Raw genomic sequence first — 6,318 nt, 5'->3', positions numbered from 1 at the left:
ACAAGGCTTTTTACCGATGGTAAAAATAAGTGTTGGAATAGCTATTTTTACTCGTCGGTATAGGGTTTTGGGACCTTTACCAACGGATTTTTGACTTTTACCAACGTATTTTACACCGTCACTATATGGCAATTTATTTGTAGTTACCAAGACTAAAACCATGTTCTTTAATTTCTTTCACATTACTAACTGGCATATATGTATGTCTTTCTTATTATTCTAAACAAAAAACAATTGATTTGGGTTTATTATAAGTACTATGAAGTGATGGTTAAGCATCCAATGTTTAACTATTTAATATGAAAATTGAATAGTTAAACATCATTTGGGATGTTGGAATCTTTTATCTGTTGATGAAACATAGTGAAAGTAAAGAAGAGACAACCTTGTTATTGTTGATGTTTGATGATGATACTTGGACCAATATTTTTGTTGAGTAAAGAAAAGGAAAATATGACAAAATAAATTGAGGTCGTATAAATTAATATAGTGTATTCAACTTGACTTTATTAATTGAGCAGAATTTATCATGCATGTTAGAAATAAGTTAGCAATGAACTAATAATACATAATTGAATGGAATTTATCATGCATGTTAGATTGTTAGTGAAGTATATCTTTATAAATTGTTGTATAGCTAAAACTATACGATCAATACATATAAAAACCATGAACCTTTAGCTGCATAACACTTTATATGTTTTGAATGATATAAGCACATATATATATATATATATATATATAATGTCCTATGATTTGTCTGTATGATAGATGCAAATGGGGCAATGAAGCGACGGAAAATGCAAGCAATTGACGTATTCTCTCTTTCACCAGGAGAAAGAGTTGTTGTGGAATGGAATTGCCGACACCAACCAATTGATCTGTCTGGGGGGATGATTGCCCAATTTTTGGGGCTTATTGCAAGCAATTGTCAAAACTTTCCCATCGGATACGAAAAGTGGCAAAAGATTCCAGAGTGCTATAAAGATCATGTGTGGAACAATATTATCAAGGTTTAGAATCATCCTCATTGTCCTCATTTTCATGAATTTTGTCTTATTATTTTCCAATGTTCACTATTTACATAATTACATGTAGACAAAAATGGAGAGTGAACGATGATGGACATAAGAGTTACATTTTCAAAAGTTTGGGGAAGAAATGGCGGGACCATCGATATAACCTATATACTTCTGCCCAATGTGATCCTGATGGTCCTCGTGAAGCCAACATTGCAAAGAAGCCTCCTGAGGTTCCTTTAGAACAATGGGTTGCTTTTGTTGATTTACAGGGCTCGGCCTGAAACAAAGGTAACATGCATAACATCTTTCTTTATTATAGTATTTTTTTTAATAATATTCATTTCTATATCAATGTTGGTATTGCATTTTGCAGGCAAAGGCTGAAAAAAATTCACAAAATCGGACCAAGTTAACAATGCCACACACATTGGTCAAAATCTTTTGCTCGCCTGTAGAAAGAGATGGTTGTCTTTTACATTTTCTGACAAATTTTACTATTGTTTATTTTTTATACTTTGCTTATGTAATACACATATTTATTTTTTGTAGGAAACCCAACTTCATCAGCCCATTACAAGAGCTGAATTATTTCAAGTCAGCCATACAACCTAAGATGGATCTTTTGTAAATGAAGAGGCTAGGGAAAATCATGTAAGTATATTATAGTTTTATATGTTTTGGTCAATGATTGTTTGATAATGCACTCTATAACTTAATTTACACAGGAAGAGTTTAGTCAATCAGACTCAAAACTCATCCGAAAATGAGGCATTTATTAATGTTTTTGGCAAAGACCACCCTGGTTATGTTCGAGGGTTGGGACTTGGAGTTGTCCCAACCCAAGTGTATGGCGCATCGGGTTGCTCAAGCAGCAGTCATTGTTCAAGTTGGGCCACATCATCCGAGCTTAACGTCCTTAAGGAGACAATGCAATAATTAACCCAACAAGTTCAACAGAATCAGATCCAAATAGCATTTCTCACCCAACAACTAGGAAACCAAGGCCAAAATATGGTTTAAATTTCATTCTCTATCTTAAAGATTATTACACATAATTGTAATGATTTTGAAGTTTTTTTTCAATCATTTTGAACAGGAAAATACAGGATCCCCAGCTATTGGAAGGCGTTCATCGCAAGCCAGTCGGTCACCTCCTGGAGAAGAATGTTCAAACCCTACTATATAGGTTCCATTGACTTTAATCTTTATATATATATTTGTATGCAAGACTATCCTTAAACTCTGCAAATTAAAATCATTCATCAATTTTATTTTTCCTTTTCAGGTTTCCTCCTTAAAAGCTTACAAGTTAAATGGAGATGGAGCATGGTTATATATATATTACCTAAGGAAAACCTATTTGGAATTTTGGACTTTGTTTATCACTTTTGTGGTTTGAATTTGATCCAAATTAGGTTACTGCTTATTGGATTTCTGAATATTACATGATTTTTGTGAATTTTCAATACTATTATGTTTGGATATGCATGTGTATCTTAATTTCAGTACTATTATGTATGGGTATGGCATTGATTTAATAATGATTTGAATTTGTCTAATCTATTTGGTTGTGTAAGCATGTGCTGCAACACAGCAAGCCAGAAGAACTATCTGCTATCATTTGCAAACTCATTGAGGTTGGATTTTCTCTCTATCTCAATTTTCATCTCCCAATCTCAACAATAATTTTATTGATTTTCTTTGATTCAGAGGGCTTGAGCTTCTCTGCGAATCCATCAAGATCCACGAGGTTGATGTGATCCCCAAATCCGGAGAAGATAAGGTAATGTTTTATCAGTAAATGATTCACCATTGATGAATTTTTTTCTATGGATTTTGTGATAATTGGAATGGATTAACAGTTGATAATCTTGGATTTGTTGGGGTGGATTAAGGCGAATGTTATTAAGGAAAGGCCAGAGATGTTCATGAAGGAGACTCTGTATGTTCTCTCACTCTTTTAGATATATATGAATGAATGATTGATCATTTATCTTTAGTGGGATTTCATGGATTCATGGTTTGCAGGAGGCCTGGAGTTTTGGTACTTGTTATGTTTATGATTGTAACCTTGATACAACACTTGAAGAGAAAGATCTAGATGTGGTGGTTTTCATTTCAACCAATGTGGCTGATGATGCTTTCCAAAAAGATTATTCTAGATGACTACTACAATGTTATATTTGAATTTGGTGTAGTTTTGAGATGGTCTGTAGTAGTCCATGTAAAATTTGATTAGTAAAATCATTAAATTCCCTTCATGGTGTTTCAATTGGTACAATTCTATTGTGCTTTGAGTGGTTTAGATGAAGAACCACTATATTCTTCTTCTTGTGCTAATTGTAATAATTATGATTGCAAGCTTGCAAAAAACTATGAAGCTTGACATTGATACATAAATTGATTTTAATGGCATTTACCGCAAGGACTGGTTGTGAATGTTCAGCCCCCCGTGAAATGCAGACTCTTATAATTATTTCAAATGATAAATTAATATAAAAATTAATTATAAATTAAATAATAAAATAATTCACAAAATTATTTTTCATTCACGGCGGTTCAAACCGCCTCGAAAATAGCACATGTGCTCTTTATATATATTTCGCGACAACCGCCGTGGCGGTTTTATCATCGTCGTCATATGCGAAGATGTCATGCAACACATGCAGTTGGGGCGGTTACGTGGCGGTTTTCAACCGCCGCTATCTGTATATATGGATAGCGGCGGTTGTTCCAGCAGTTAAGTAAAGTCGTCGACAAATGCTTTGCCTACACTGTTATCAGTCATTTATGTAACCGCCACCAAACACATTAGGCAGCAGTTATAACCGCCGCCAAATATATCTAAAACCGCCCCTAATTGTATATTTTCTTGTGGTGGTTTTTGAGCTTCCCAATTGGGTAAGACGGAAAATTGACTCTATTCATTGTGACTTTTTGTGGAGTGGAAGAGAAATTTCTATAAACTTAAATGTCACTTGGTCATGTGAGTACAAATCTACAAATCCAAAAAATAGGGAGGTTGGGGAGTTTTCAATACGAGAGATTTTAATCATGCTCTCCTTGGAAAATGGTGGTGGAAACTCTCAAATTCAGATATAGCTTGCTGATCTAGTGTCATAAACTTCAACTATGCTCACTCTGTAGGAATCATCGCACTCTTTTACTCTACTCCTCTTAGAAAGTCCTTGATGAAATCAATTCTCAACTGCAGGCAGGTTTTCCTCACCAGCATAGGATCAACTGTCAGTGATGGCAGGAGCACTTCACTTTGGCTAGATAGATGGAGCTCAAGCATGATCCAGAAGGACAAATTGCCGGCTCTTTTCACACGTTGGAATGATCCCTCATGTTAGTAGCCAACTACATCCAATGCTTACCATCTCTCGATATGAGGATCTACCTCCTATACAACATCTCCTACCTTTTCTCCAAACTTCTGATAGAGACAGAAAGTACTGGAGGTGGGACTATAAGGGGCTTCTATATGAAGACTTTTTTATAGAGACAGAAAGTACTAAATAGGCCAGACACTTTTAAAAAATGTTTTTGAAGACCACTTCAGTGTGCACAGTAAGGAAAAGCTTAGCTCAATTTGTAGTATCAGATGCAGCTACTAGTAAAAGTATACAATGTAACACTGAAATGGTAATTGGGCGGACAAGAACTAAATATACCATGAAAACTCAACAGTGGGAGTAACAAAATGTAGCTTCCTTGCTATCATCCTGCCAAAAATTTCGTTAGAATGAGAAACAGTCCTCCATCTATCACTAAGGCAAGGAATAGATAACTATTCCAAAGACAACAGCTCGCATACATGATCGCAATCAAGTGAGTCTAAGGAAAAAATTGATGACTCTCTACTTCTCTAAATGCTAACACAGTAGCTCTTATCAACACTCAACACCTAAATAATTTGCAATTAGGCAGGAATTTGGGCTTATGCATATGATATATATGTTTTTGTCAAAAAAATGAGTATTGTTATCACATTTGAAAAAACATCTTGTTATTTTGAAAAGGGTACAATGACAATAGCTCTGTTTCTTATCAATAACTCGAGAAAATTCAAATGAGTATCAAGCCAAGCCCAACCAAGGTAGTGAGGTGGCACCAAACGGGGGAAAACAAACAATGGATCACAAACATTAACAATCAATCCATTTATAATTTTTAGCATGGCATGAAACAAATAAATCACTATCCAATATTTTATGGTAGAAGAATCAAAAGGCCTAAAATGTCCATGAGATGGTTACACGAGTGTAACAACAAGAAATAAGACAACCACAATAAAACTCTTCCAAAAAAAAAGGTAAGCAATTAAAAACTTTGCATCTCATTCTTGATATTAGTAAAATTGCCAATTTAAGTGTTAAAGATGAAAAGAAATATCTAAAACTTTAACTCAAGCTAGAAGACAGAAGATAAAAATATGATAATTACTCCACTAATAATCAACCTTTCACCAAGCAAGAAGGGTATTGGAAATAGAGTACAATTTTTTCATAGCAATGCATTAAAATGTCTGTCTCAACAACTTAACATCATCAAGTGCTTCAAATAATAGCAATGTTGAAACTGAATATGGGTAATACTAAGGTAATCAAAAACATCTACCATTCACCTATTGTGATCTATATGGCACTTTCATTCACCTCATTTATATTAAGTCAATATTGCAAAATAACATCTGGAATCATTTCCGGTCATGGAACTAGCAAAGCTGACTTTACACTTGAAAAAAGGTATCCTTGTCCTTTCATTTACATATCTCTTTCATTTACGTATCTTTGACTCCGTACAAACATGTAATTAACATAAATCAAACAATAATTAAGATCAATAAAGACAGTTTGTCAAACCTGGGTTTAGGGCGTGTTAACCAATAACTTATAATTGAATTTGCACTCTGCATAATGAGTTTCAGCATCACTACGATTGTCAGGATACAAACAAGCCCAAGCTCAGTCTCCAAACTAAGCAGGCCTCAGGAAAGGATGCTCAGATGTTACACAATAAGGAAAAGAAATTGCTAGAAGAATAGCGAGGGAGAGGGTATTGATGCTAAGCCACAATATCAACAATATAAATAAACAACGTCATTTTCTCAGCAAAAATGATGACTAAGGAGCATCCCACTATTTTCAACTCATCTTCACCTTTGCCAATCACATCTAATATGACTCCAGACTAGTGAGTCTGTGGTCTAGTTTTCTGAGCCTGAGCGAGGTTATGGACATTGAGATCAAACTTGTGCATCTCAAGCTTATTATCAAGCTTTAGAAGAAAG

The 6,318-nt window shown here is 34.5% G+C and overlaps 1 long non-coding RNA gene across 2 annotated transcripts; it reads left to right on the top strand.

Moving 5' to 3' along the window:
- The first annotated feature begins 743 nt into the window (after nucleotides 1–743).
- On the top strand, nucleotides 744–3,294 carry LOC120257163. Of its 2 annotated transcripts, XR_005535553.1 has the most exons (10): nucleotides 744–1,013; nucleotides 1,099–1,310; nucleotides 1,396–1,486; nucleotides 1,572–1,673; nucleotides 1,748–2,036; nucleotides 2,119–2,208; nucleotides 2,308–2,659; nucleotides 2,733–2,805; nucleotides 2,885–2,964; nucleotides 3,051–3,294. It is a non-coding gene; the product is annotated as an uncharacterized LOC120257163 (long non-coding RNA). The 2 variants fall into 2 exon arrangements; XR_005535554.1 differs by lacking the exon at nucleotides 2,885–2,964 and having other exon boundaries at nucleotides 745–1,013.
- Nucleotides 3,295–6,318: the final 3,024 nt, after the last annotated feature.

This window comes from Dioscorea cayenensis, unplaced genomic scaffold (genome assembly GCF_009730915.1).
Source record: "Dioscorea cayenensis subsp. rotundata cultivar TDr96_F1 unplaced genomic scaffold, TDr96_F1_v2_PseudoChromosome.rev07_lg8_w22 25.fasta BLBR01001920.1, whole genome shotgun sequence".
NCBI lineage: Eukaryota > Viridiplantae > Streptophyta > Magnoliopsida > Dioscoreales > Dioscoreaceae > Dioscorea > Dioscorea cayenensis.
The sequence above is the reverse complement of the archived record's forward strand: the minus strand, read 5'-3'. Positions and strand labels throughout refer to the sequence as shown.